The following is a 14,028-nucleotide window of genomic DNA, read 5'->3' on the forward strand; positions in this document are numbered from 1 at the left end:
CACTTACCATCTGTGTGATCCTGGGCCATTCATTTCATCTCTTGAACTCAGTTTCTTCACCTGTAAAATGGGAATAACAACAGCACATACTTAAATTGTTGTGTGAGAATTAAGTTGTAAAGCACTAAAAACAGTACATGGCCCATAGCAATACATTAATGCATTTTCCTAGAGTTCTCTACTCACATATATATTTTCTTTTTTTTTTTAAGATTTGTATTTTTATTTATTTGACAGAGAGAGACACAATGAGAGAGGGAACACAGACAGGGGGAGTGGGGGAGGGAGAAGCAGGCTTCCTGCCAAGCAGAGAGCCCGATGCAGGGCTCGATCCCAGGACCCTGGGACCATGAGCCGAGCCAAAGGCAGATGTTTAACGACTGAGCCACCCAGGCGCCCCTTCTTTTTTTTTTTTTTAAGATTTTATTTATTTATTTGGCAGAGAGAGACACAGCAAGAGACGGAACACAAGCAGGTGGAGTGGGAGAGGGAGAAGCAGGCTTTCCGCTGAGCAGAGAGCCCAATGCAGGGTTTGATCCCAGGACCCTGAGATCATGACCTGAGCCTAAGGCAGAGGCTTAACGACTGAGCCACCCAGTTGCCCCTCACATATATATTTTCTTTACAAAAAGGATATCATTCTGGATCCACTATGGATCTCTCCCCCATCTTAAGTGAATTATTAAAATTTTTCCATAGCATTAGAAATCCTATAGAATATCTTTCTTAAGATAGCATATGTAGTATTCCATCTCCTAAAGTGGGATATTTAGGAGTGATTTTTTTTAACCCCCAACCACCAAACACGTTTCTCCTTGCCTTTCATCAATTCCTGCTTCAGGACAAATTCCTAGGAAATATGCTGAGTCAAAGGCTGTGCAGGTGTTGACGGCTTTTGGCACATAATGGTCAAACTGCCATTTAGAAAGGTTGAGAACTAGTTTCACTTGCACCAGCTGGAAAAAGAAGGCCCTGTTCTCTCCAGCATCTTGCCTCCTATCATTTAGAAACATTACCAATTTGGCCCAGAAGTGCTGTTTGCTGTCTTATTCTGATTTGCAGTCCAAGCTCTTCCTAATGGTGCTCAGCTTCAGCATCTGCTCAACCCCATAATCCCTGTGGGTGGTCCTGGGTTGGTAATCAACCTCCCAGAACCAGGAGTCTTAGTAATAGTCCCTGAGTATTAGATTGCTAAAATGAGATGATAGACCTAAAAACCCAACCTAAGGCCCAATTCTCATTATTTGAAACACTGAGATTTCAGAAACAGGGATGAAGAGCCTGTTTCAGAAACAGCATTTCAGAAAAGCCCTGTAGGTAACTGTGGTGCCTAGGGGGAAACTGGCCTAGGATGGGGAAGTCTTCCCAATCAGAAAAAGTCAGAAACATCTAATGGAAAAATGGGTGAGGAACATGGACAGATAATTTAGAGAGGTAACTTAAATGGATGCTAGTATACGAAGAGATGTTCACATTCATTAGCTATTGGGGAAATCCAAGCTAAAAGAAGGAGGAGATACCAATTTGGGTCGGCAAACATTAGGAAGTTGGAAAACACCACGAAAACATTAGAAAGTTGGAGAAAATGGGGCTCCCATGGACTACTTCGGAGTGTACAATACCCTGAAACCCAGCAATTTGAGGCAAATATCCTGGGGATCTTCCTACATAACCAAGGGTGTTCTCTGCTACTGTTGCTTGTGGTAGCTGGGAATAGGAGATAAACAAATAACCCTCGATGGGAACAGGTATGTGAAGTATGGAATATTTTGGAACTATGGAATAATTATGCAGCAGTTCAAAACAATGAACCAGACCAGGGGTCTACGCACAAAGGCCAATGGGCCAAGTATGACTTATCACCTGTTTTTGTGCAGCTTGGCTCATGAGCTAAGAATTATTATTACATTTTTAAATGGTGGGGGGAAAATCAGAAGAATATTTTGTAACACATAAAAATTCTATGAAATTCAGGGGCGCCCTGGGTAGCTCAGTTGGTTAAGCGTTTGCCTTCAGCTCAGGTCATGATCCCGGAGTCCTAGGATAGAGCCCTGCATGGGAGCCTGCTTCTCCCTCTTCCTCTGCCCATCCCCTTCACTTGTTCTCTCTCTCTCTCAAATAAATAAATAAAATCTTTAAAAAAAAGATATTTATTAAACAGAGTTGGGGAGGAGGGGAGTCTTACACAAACCAACTATGAGAGTGAACTGTGATAATTAATTCAACTCTCTTTACTCAAGCTCCCCCTTTCCCCCAAAAGAGGGAGAGAGATTGAGAAAACAGGTTCTTTGTCCAAGATCACAAGAACCCAGCCTCCCTAACCGAGTCTGTCTCTCTCCGACAACCCTCATTCAATTCAGGGTTGACCTGCAGAGTCTTCAGAGAGCTCCAGTTCCTGGTTAAGTAGGGAAGATTTTTGCCTGCGGGAAGGGGTGTGGGGACCAGCAGAACCAGCCTGGGAAGAAAAGGCTTAGTTATTACCCAAATAGTGGTGTTAGTGGATTGCTCACCCCTCCTGCCAGGGTTCTGCCTGCTCTGGAGACAAAGGACTCTCACAGCCCAGAGCCCCGTGAACACCCCCAAGTCCAGCCTCTTGGTGGTTGGACTGAAACTCTCATTTAAAAAAATATATATATCCTGTGGCTCTAGGCCTTGTGACTTCTTTTATTTCTTTCTTTTAATCTTCATAAGCTGGCCAGCTAAGAACCGTTATTTCAAGATGCCTAGAGAAGTGAGTTAAATAGATTGTTTTACCTCCCTGTGAAGTCACTCATTCATCCACTCAGGAAAGACTTACTGAGGACCTACTATGTGCCCGTGCTGGGGATACAGCAATGACAAAGTGGGCAAAACCCCCGTCCTCATGAGAGCTCAGAGTAATGGGAACAAACATCAGACAGCAAACAAACAAACCAAAAAAGTAAAGATAAAGTAAAAAGGGGTGAAGGAAAGTTATTTTGTTATCTGGGAAAACTTGTATTTGAACTGAGACCTGAAGGTGAGAAAGAGCCAGCTCACTGAAGAGCAGTTTTGGAGAAGAAACAGCAGGTGTAAAGCCCTCTGGTGGGAATCAATGGGCTGTGTTTGTGCAGATGAAGGAGGCAGGCAGGGCTCAGATCAGATAGTCACTCCTAGCTATTTGTCAAGAGTCTGGAATTTATTTTGAGGATCAGATGAAACCCGCTTCACTATCATTAATTATATGACCTCAGGCAAGTGACTTCACTCCTCTGAGCCTCAGTTTATCTATCTATAAAGTAGGATTAATTATAACTCATTCATTGTAGTAGGCAGCCTCTAAAGTGCCCCCCGACAACCGTGCGTCCTGGTGTTCATACCCTGTGAATGTGGGCTGATTCACTTCTAACCAGTACAAGATGGCCAGACTGATGGTGTAATCATTTCCTCTTCCTATTGGAAAAAATCACCATAAACTTTGTGGCTTAAAACAGCACAAAGCTACAACCTTGCAATCCTGGAGGTCGGACATCGACATGGGTTTTACTGGGCTAAAGTCAAGTTGTCAGCAGGGCTGTGTTGCTTCTGGAAGTTTCCAGGGGGAATCCGTTTCCTTGTCTCTTCCAGCCTGTAGAGGATGCCTGAGTTCTTCAGCTCATGGCCCCTTCCTCATCTTCACAGTGCATCACTCCACTGCTCCCATGCCATGTCTGCCTTTTTGTCACCAACTGTTCTGCCTGCCTCCTTCCCTGAAAAGGACCCTGTCATTACATTGGGCCCATGGGGCCAATGCAGGATAATCTCCCCCACTTTAATGAAATCCTTAACTTAATCTGCTAAATCTCTTTGCCATGTCAGTAACATATTCACAGGTTCTAGGGATTAGGGCTTGAACATCCTTGGGGACCATTATTTTGTCTGCCACAGATGGTATGTCACTTTTGTGATTAGGTAATAAAGGACAGTGTCTTTTGTCTCAAGTGCTGTTGTCCCCTCCCTCACTCTTTTCTCTTTTTCTTTCTTTCTCTTCCCTGCCTCACTTCCACTCTCTCTCCCTTCCCCCCTTCTTTCTTTTCGTGCTCTCATCACTTTGGGGGAAGCCAGCTGCCATGACATGAGGCAGCCCTGTGGAGAGGCCCATGTGGCTAGGAACCGAAACTCCCGGCCAACAGCTGGTGAGGATTGAGGTCTGCCAACAACCATGTTTGTGAGCTTGGAAGTGGGTTCGACAGCCCCAGCCAGGCCTTGTGACGGCTACAGCTCTGGCCAATAGCTTGACTGCAGTCTCATGGGGAAACTTGAGTTGAACCACCCAGCTAAGCAGCTCCTAGATGCATGACCCTCAGAAACCATGTGAGTGACTGTTTGTGGTTGAAGCTGCTAAATCTGGGGGGTAATCTGTAATGCAGTAATAGATAACAGATCCATTCATTTGCTGATTTAGCGTATATGTATTAAGTGCTATACTATGTACCAAGTTGTTTGAGGTGCCGGGAATACAACACTGAATAAAGCAGAGAAAAATCTCTGTTCTTATAGAGTTTACATACTATTGAGGGGAGACAGACAGTAAAACATAGTAAGCCAGTAAGTTACAGGATCTGTCAGAAGGTGACAGTTGCTCTGAGGAAAAAGTAGAGCAGAATAAGGGGGATAAATTAGTCAAGGAAGGCTTTGCTGGAAAGGTGATCTTTGAGAAAAGACCTGAAGGAGGAGAGGGAGGAAACCATGCCCTTCATGGGGAAGAGTATTCCAGGTGCAGGGAACAGCAAGTGCAAAGGTCTTGTGGCAGGACAATGCCACGCTCTTTAAAAAGGCAGTATGGAGGGGCGCCTGGGTGGCTCAGTCATTGGGCGTCTGCCTTCGGCTCAGGTTGTGATCCCAGGGTCCTGGGGTCGGGCTCAAATAAATAAATAAAATCTTAAAAAAAAAAAAAAGGCAGTAGGGAGGCCAGTATGACTGAAATGTACAAAGGGCAGAGAGGTGGCAGATGATGAGAGAAATGAGGTGACGATTAAAGTCAATTATGTGTGTTAAGCTTTTTGAACCTAGTAGTTGCTTAATAAATTAAAGCCTTTTTTTTTTTTTTAAAGATTTTATTTATTTGACAGAGTGAGACACAGCTAGAGAGGGAACACAAGCAGGGGGAGCGGGAGAGGGAGAAGCAGGCCTTCCCGCGGAGCAGGGAGCCCGACGTGGGGCTCGATCCCAGGACCCTGGGATCATGACCTGAGCCGAAGGCAGACGCTTGACGACTGAGCCACCCAGGCGCCCCTGTTCATTTATTTTCTGAAGTAATCTCTACACCTAATGTGGGGCTCAGACTCACAACCCTGAGATCAAGAGTTGCATGCTCTAATGACTAAGCCAGCCAAGTGCCTGCTATACATGATGGTTCTAAATATGTGAAATACCCTCAGAACACAAAAAAGGAGCGCCCATTTAACCATGACCTACTCTAAGAAATGAAAGTCAACAGCTGTGAGTGGAGCCTCCTATGTGCCTTTCCCTATCCTATCCTCTGCCCCAAACATCTCTCCTGAATGGTGATCATTCCTATACACGGCTTTATGGCTTTACTCTATATGCATGTATCCCTAGACAATCTCTAGCACTGTTTTTCAGGAAATAAATAAATAAATCTGATAAGGGGTGAATATCCAGAATATATAGAGAACTCCTAAAAGTCAACAATAAAAAACCAAATAGCCTCAAAATGGGCGGAGGACTTGAACAGACATTTCTCCAAAGAAGATACATGAATGGCCAAAAAGCACATGAAAAGATGTTCAACATCACTAACCATTAAGGAAATTCAAATCAAAACTACAAAGAGACCACCTCACATCGATTAGGATAGCTACTATTACTATTAGAAAACAAGTGTTGGGGCACCTGGATGGCTCAATCAGTTAAGTAGCTCTTCTATTCCGCTCAGGTCATGATCTTAGGACCCTGGGATTGGGCTCCACACTCAGTGGGGAGTCTGCTTGAGGATTCTCTCTCTCTCTCTCTCTCTCTCAAATAAATCTTAAAAAGAAAAACAACAGCTGTTGGTAAGGATATGGAGAACTTGGAACACTTATGCACTGTTGGTGGGAATGTAAAATGGTATAGCCTCTGTGAAAAATAGTAGAGTTTCCTCAAAAAATAAAAAATAGAATTAGTATATGACCCAGCAATTCTAATTCTGGGTAAATATCCAAAAGAAGTGAAAGCAGGGTCTTGAAGAGATATTTGTACACCCATGTTCACAGCAGCATTATTTACAATAGCTAAAACATGGAAGCAACCTAAGTGTCCTTCAACCAATGAATGGATTACCAAAATGTGGTATGTACATCCCATGGAATATTATTTGGCCTTAAAAATGAAGGAGATTCTGCAATATGCTACAATGTGGATGAATCTTGAAAACATTATGCTATGTGAAATAAGCCAGTCACAAAAAGACAAATACTGAATAATTCCACTTACATGAGGTATTTAGAGTAGTCAAAATTATAAAGAAAGTATAATGGTGGTTGCCAGGAGCTGGGAGAGGGGAGAACAGGGAGTTATTCCTTAATAGGTAGAGTTTCAGATTTACAAGATGAAAAGAGTTATCAGGATGGATGGTGGTAATGGGAGATGGGTGGGGATAGATGGTGGGGGGGGATGGGGGTGAATGGTGGTAATGGCTACACAACAATGGATATGCATTTAATACTACTGAACTATATGCTTAAACATTAAGATGGCAAATTTTATGTTATGTGTATTTTAACACAATAAAAGAAAAAAGCAAATCCAGTATATGATATACATTATATTCTATATATATAATGGTAGCATTGGTATATCAATTGTATCACTCTATAATTTACTTTTTTTCACTTGACAGGTTATTTCTAAGATTTATCCAGCATGATAAATCTTCTTTTCATTCTTTTTTGCTGCTGTATAATAGTCCATTGCATGAACATGTTACAATTTAAAATGTTTTAGAATTATAACCATGCCATTATCAATGCAACAAAATTATCAGTAATTTTTAAATATTATCTATACCTAATCCACATTAAAATCTCCCCAATTATCTCAAAGATGTCTTTTTACAATTAGTTCATTCAAATCAGGATTCACATAAGATCCACTCAATGTCTGTGGCCATATGTCTCTTAAATCTTTTATTCTAAAACAATCTTTTCTTCTCCTCCCCACACATACCGTAACACAGATTGTTAGAGAAAATGTGATATTTGTCTTACATCCTGGATTTAGCTGATTGCTTCTAATAGTGTCTTGATCCGATTCAGTTTTTTGGTGGGGAGATAAAAGGAAGGATAGGAAATTCACATATAGCCCAGTGGCCAAACTTAGTGTCACCAATATGGTACAAGTCTACAAGACAGGCTTCCTGATAATCATGTAATGGGAAATAGATAACAAGGCCTATGTAGGATTTTACCCAAAGGGATGTACCTGAATCTCACCATGAAGAATAAATAAGACAAGTTCAGATTGTGGAATTTTCTTCTTTTTTTTTTTTTTTAAAGATTTTATTTATTCATTTGAGACACAGAGATACAGAGAGAGAGAGAGAGAGAGAGAGAGAGCATGAGCAGGGAGAGAGGCAGAGGGAGAAGCAGGCTCCCCGCTGAGCCAGGAGCCCGATGTGGGGCTCGATCCCAGGACCCTGGGATCACGACCCAAGCCGAAGGCAGATGCTTAACCATCTGAGCCACCCAGGCGCCCCAGATTGTGGAATTTTTTTACAACTTGCCTGGATTCTTCAAAAATGTCATGAAAGAAAAAATGGGATGAACACTGATAGGATCCTGGATCACAAACAAAACTACAGCTATCCAGGATATAACTAGACCAATTGGGGAAATTTAAATATGGAACTGTGTATCAATAGTGAAATATATCAATGTGCAGTTTCTTAGTGATAATAGCATTGTGGCTGTGTGGGAGAATATCCTTGTTCTTAGGAGATGCAGGCTTAAGTATTTAGGGGTAAAGTGTCAGAATGTCTCTGCAAGTAACTCTTACATAATTCAGCCAAAAATAAATTGTATGGGTGTGTATAAATAATTTGGTAAATTGTATTGACAATTGATGAACACAGATGAAAGGTGCAAGGATGTTTGCTCATTGCACAATTTTAAAAACATTTCTATTGGTCTGAAAATTTTTTAAAAGAAGTCGTGAGGAAACAAATACCCTTTGCTCTCAGAGCTGCTGGGCACCCCCTGCATTATTACAACAGGGGCGCCTTGGATTCATAGGTCTTAACAATAGCCAACATTGACGCCAATCTCCCTTCTTGCCGAGTACTCCCGCTCACCCACCCCAGTTGCAGGAGCCTTGGTTAGAGGCCTCAAAGGCCGGTACCTCATTCCACGCTGTGAAATCCCAAACACTGGAGAAGGAAGAAAGGGAGAGGAAGGCTGACAAACAGGCTCACTCCCTCCAGGCTCTGCCTCGTCCATGGCGCCCTCCGCAGTCTGGCACCGCCCCCTGGTGGCCACCTGCATGCATGCGGCTCCCCCGCCAGGAGGTGGGCAGGGCCGTGCAGCCCTGGCTCCTACCACGACACTCCCGGAGAGAGCTCTCCCCACTGAAAGTTAGCGCCCCAATAATCCCAGCCTGTTCGCCCTGGGACTGCACATTTCTTTTTTAAATATTTATTTATTCACTTAGAGAGAGAGAGAGCGCACAGGGAGGGGCAGCGGGAGGGAGAGAGAAACTTTAGCCGACTGCTCGCTGAGCTCAGAGCCCCATGTGGGGCTGGATCTCATGATCCTGAGATCATGACCTGATCCAAAACTAAGAGTGGGAAGCTCAACTGACTGCACTACTCAGGGGACCCTAGGCCCACACATTTTAAAGAACACCAACCAGGAGTCCAGCACGATGCAAAAAGTGCTTTACAGATGTTAACTCAGTTAATCCTCACAGCATCAGCCCTTACAGGGGGGACTATGGCAGCCCCCATTTTTTTTCTTTAAAGATTTTATTTGTCAGAGAGAGAGAGAGAGAGAGAGAAGGATACAGAGCACAAGCTGGGGGAGAGGCAGGCACAGGGAGAAGGAGAAACAGGCTCCCCCATGAGCAGGGAGCCGGATGCGGGACTCCATCCCAGGACTCTGGGATCACGACCTGAGCCAAAGGCAGACACTTAACCAACTGAGCCACCCAGGTGTCCCTGGCAGCCTCCATTTTAAGGACAAACTGAGAAGCAGAGAGGGGAGGTGAAGTGCACAAAAGACGGTACAGCTAGTGTCACATTTTCTAACTCAGGTCCAATGCTGTGCCCATTACAGCCCAGTTGCTTCCAATGATGATGTGATGATAATTACAACAAACTAGTGGCAAGACACATCTATAGTGCTATGAGCTACGCATTGTGCAACATTTTAACTCATTTAGTCCACAACAACCTTAGGGGGTAGGTTCTAGTAATGTGCCCATTTTACAGTTTAAGAAATTGAGGTACAGAGAGTATTAAGAAATTTGTCCCAGGTCACTCAAAAGAGCAAAGAGTATTGACTGGGAAGGCATCAGGGAGACTTGGAATTGTCCATTAGCTCTGTTCATAAATCTTTTGAGCACCTACTAGGTGCAGGACCCTGAGCTAACACCTGAATGTGCAGCACAGAGGAGGACAAAACAATGCTATTATCTTAAAACATGAAAAAAATTGCAAAGAACAAATCTATTTACAAGGAATGTATTACTGACCACTTCCGGGGGAGAAGAGGATAGTTTAAGCACATACAAACATTGTCACTGCAACCTGCCCGCAGAGGTAACACACTGCTAAGTCCTAATTTCAGGCTTGGCTGAATACATGCTTTAAAGAAAAGTAAAAAGGCACTGCCATTCTCCTAAGAAATTCAGAAAAGGGGGGCGCCTGGGTGGCTCAGTCATTAAGCATCTGCCTTCGGCTCAGGTCCTGACCGAGCCCCGCATCGGGCTCCCTGCACTGGGGGAAGCCTGCTTCTCCCTCTCCTACTCCCCCTGCTTGTGTTCCCTCTCTTGCTGTGTCTCTCCCTGTCAAATAACTAAATAAAATTAAAAAAAAAAAATTCTGAAAAGGTGTAGCATTTTATCTTTTTTTTTTTAAGACTTATTTATTTTTTTTAGCGGGGGGAGAGAGGCAGAGGGAGAGAATCTCAAGAGGACTCCACCTTGAGTTCAGGGCCCCATGTGGGGCTTGATCTCATGACCCTGAGATCATGACCCGAGCCAAAATCAAGAGTCAGACGCTTAATTGACTGAGCCACCCAGCCACCCCTCTTCTCTTTTTCTTTTTTCTTTCCTTCCTTCTTCTTCTTTTTTCTTCATTCATTTCTTTAGAGAGCAGGGGAGGGGCAGAAGGAGAGGGAGAGAATCTCAAGCAGGCACTACCCCCAGCACGGAGCCCAACTTGGTGGGGCTGATCTCATGACCCTGAGATCATGATCTGAGCTGGAATCAAGAGTCAGTTGCTTAACCAACTGAGCCACCCAGATACCCCAGAGTAGCATTTTAGACACAAATTAAAAATCACACTCCTAATACACAGAATCTGGTGATTCAATCTGACTTTCAGAGAATGCCATTTGACCACCACCTGCAACCAACTCCTCGCCGCCAAGCCTGGGGCCTGTACAGAGCAGCTGCTATGCGGGGCTCTGATTCCCCTCTCCCGTTCTAGGAAAGTCCACGGCGCTCTTGCCTGGCCACCTACCCTCTCCCTTCTGTCCCAAACCTGCTGCTGCACGGGACTTCTTAGGAAGGCTCCAGACTTGGGCCTGCTGGTCCCTTGTCAGTCAGATACACCCCTTTCTTACCCTGGCAAGACCCCAGGGAGAAGGGGCCATCTCAAGAAGCCGGGTCTAGGGTGCCTGGGTGGCTCAGTGGCTAAGCGTCTGCCTTTAGCTCAGGTCATGATCCCAGGGTCCTGGGATCGAGCCCCGCATCGGGCTCCCTGCTCAGCGGGAAGCCTGCTTCTCCCTCTCCCACTCCCCCTGCTTGGTTCATTCTCTCGCTGTCTCTGTCAAATAAATAAATAAAATCTTAAAAAAAAAAAAAAAAAAGCCTGGTCTAGAGCCCACCACAAGGGCGCCCACACTACACTGTCGCTGCTGCTGGGACTGGAGCCCACTCTCAGGACCAGCCCGGCACCGCCCCTCCCTGCCAACGCACTTTGATTTTTTTTCAGCTTAAGTAGTCAAACAAAATACTTGTAGAAATTTTGTAGAAAAATGAAGAGCACAAGGTTTTATCTTCATAAAGAAAAACCACTTTATTATTACTGACATACTTTAGCTGTACATAATGTATACAACATGCTGAGTTTGAGTATCATTTTCTTTTTATTGAAACTGACATACAATGTTACAATGTTTTATTAGTTTCAGGTGTACAGCATATTGATTCAGGCCTAATCTCGATTAGTGTAGTCACCTATAACATATCACAATATTATAGACTATATTCCTTATGCTGTACTTTTCATTCATTTTTTTAAACGATTTTATTTATTTACTTGGGTGAAAGAGAGCATGAGCAGGGAGAGGGCAGAGGGAGAGGGAGAAGCAGACTCCCAGCTCAGCAGGGAGCCCGATGCGGGGCTCGATCCCAGGACCCAGGCACATGACCTGAGCCGAAGGCAGATGCTTAACCATCTGAGCCACCCAGGCGCCCCTCCCTGACTTATTCTATAACTGGAAGTTTGTATCTCTTAGTCTTGTCTGTTTTGCCCATCCCTGCCCCTACACCCACCCCCCACCTCCCCTCTGGCAACCACCAGTTTTCTCTGTATTTAAGGGTCTGGAGTATCATTTTCATTCCTGCTATTCTTGTTACTATTTTGGTCTATATCCTCCATGAAATGTTGTTTGGCCATATTTGAGGAAGGGATAAGGCTAGAAAAATTGGCTGTTTGAATAAACTGGAGAAGAGTGCTTGAGAAACAAAACAAACAGAGCATCCCTAAAAGTAGCTGTATTTGATAACCTAGATTAGCAGTACTCAAAGTGTGGTCCCTGGACCAGCAATGTCAGCATCATCTGGAACTTTCTGGAACTACAAATGCTCTGGAACAGACCTGCTGAATAAGAAAATAGAAGGCTGGGGCCCAGAAATCTGTTTCAACCAGTGCTCCAAGAGATTCTCACATATGTTCAAATTTGAAAACCATTGTACTACACAATGACCAAATCTGTGAATTCAGTGACATTTAAAAAAATGAATTTATATTTCCCTAGTCATAACAGCATTTACTTGTATTTGAGGCATAGTGGAAAGAGGAGCCTGGTGTGGGGACACAGCTTTCCCACCCACCATCTCTCCTTGAAGTAACAGGTAGTATGAATTCGAAGCATCCAGATGGGCTGGGCAATGTCATGGATGTGGTTCCTCAATCCCCACCCCCCAAAGTGTTTTTGTTGTGAAACTGGAAAACAAATTTAAAGGGGAAAAGGACCAAAAATGTCCTTTCTGACAACCTGATTTGGCCTGGCTAAAGGTAGCAGTGGATGGCCATGGAGGAAAGGGTTCCTGTAACATGTGCGAGATCCTCTTTAACTGAGCACCCTGGAGCCCCCAGGAAGGGTTCCCAACCCTCTGTCCCTTGTTCTCTTCTCCCCATCCCTTTCTGCTCTCCTTTTGACCCCCCTAGGGCCCTTCTTCTCCAGTCCCAGATTTTTACTCCCCACCTTTCCCTGCACCCCATCCCCAACATAAGCTCCTGGGTCTGCAGTTGCTGACTCATCAGCACAGAGGTCATCACCTCCTTCTGAGCCCTACATGCTCCTTTAAGGACCTCAGTGGCAGAGGACAGAGATCATGCAGGTGAAGGAGGATGTGCAGAATCCTGCAGGGCCTGCAGGTGTTTCATAAAGCTCCCTAATATGGAAGCTGTTTTTGTCCCATGGAAGGGCCCCAAGTCCACAACCTTCTTTGCAGACTTACCACTGCTGTTCTGCTCGGTTGTTGGGTCTTTGAGTCAGTGAAGTCACCCCCACCTCTGAATTGGATCCCTGAACCAAGAAATGCCATTGACCTGGCAAACTCTGGGGAATGTCACACATAACAGCGGAGGCAAAGGAGTGCTTTTCTCTCCCTGCCTTTGGCTCAGTTTCCTTGCTGGATTCCTGCCCCTTCGCCACCCACTCTGGTAGACACTGACTATTTTTGGGCAGGAGTGCAGTAGGCGAAAGCCACCTCTTTCCAGAAGTGTGGAACTGCTTCTAGGTTAGGTCGGAGATGGTAAGGCAGGGTGTCTGTGGCTGTGGCATCCTGGGATTTCTCTGGGCTAGAGTTGGCATCCAGCCCATTACCCTCTGGTTCAAGCCTGGGTCAAAGACGAAACTTCATCCCTCCAATGACCCCTCAAGGAAGAGTCAAATTGCCCACTGTGACTCCTCAGCTGGATTTGCTGCATTTGTGGCTGTTCAGGAGGCTCTTGACAAGTTCTTTCTCACCTTCTGAATTAGTATTTTTTTTTTATTTTGCTCTATCCATTAGCTTGTTAGATACCTGTGGCGTTTTGTTTCGACCATTCTTCCAGTATTTTCTCTGCAAAGGTAAAATGTCTTTTTTTTCCCTTTTGCTGTTTTTAATGTTTTCTAGTCTTTTGTTTTTCAACTGTTTTACAATGCTGTGACTAGGTACTGTCAACTGTCCCTCTGGGAGAGGAGGCATGGAGAATGTTGGGCTTATCTCAGTGAGCTCCCCTTCTCTTTGATATCTTGGATCCTCAATTCCTGGCTGCTCTGGGAGCTCTCCATTGCTTTCAAGTATATATATATACACACACACACACAAATATATTTGTATACAATATATATACACATATATACTATATATATACAAATGTATATATATAAACATAAATAATATATATATTTGTATTTTATCCAGCTCTTCTAGCTATTTCTAGTAGAAATGTTAGTTTATGACAAGCTATTTTGTTATAGCTAGCAATGGAAGCATCACTGTCTTGGATTTTAATTCTGTATGTTTAAAGACATAAATATCATTATTGTTTTATACAGTTAATCATTTATTCACATTTGACCACTTTCTTTGGGC

At 44.0% G+C, this 14,028-nt stretch overlaps 1 long non-coding RNA gene across 1 annotated transcript in view; it reads right to left on the reverse strand.

Annotated features, from left to right (window-relative positions):
- The window catches only part of LOC141370532 (uncharacterized), a 52,644-nt gene that overhangs the window by 34,314 nt on the left and 4,302 nt on the right, over window positions 1-14,028 (reverse strand). Inside the window, exon 2 of the long non-coding RNA XR_012374618.1 lies at window positions 8-60. This is a non-coding gene — a long non-coding RNA (uncharacterized lncRNA). The remainder of the gene's footprint in view (window positions 1-7; window positions 61-14,028) is intronic.

Source organism: Callorhinus ursinus, unplaced genomic scaffold, assembly GCF_003265705.2.
Source record: "Callorhinus ursinus isolate GAN/ISIS: 27379988/994484 unplaced genomic scaffold, GSC_fseal_2.0 scaffold37, whole genome shotgun sequence".
In the NCBI taxonomy this organism is placed as follows: domain Eukaryota; kingdom Metazoa; phylum Chordata; class Mammalia; order Carnivora; family Otariidae; genus Callorhinus; species Callorhinus ursinus.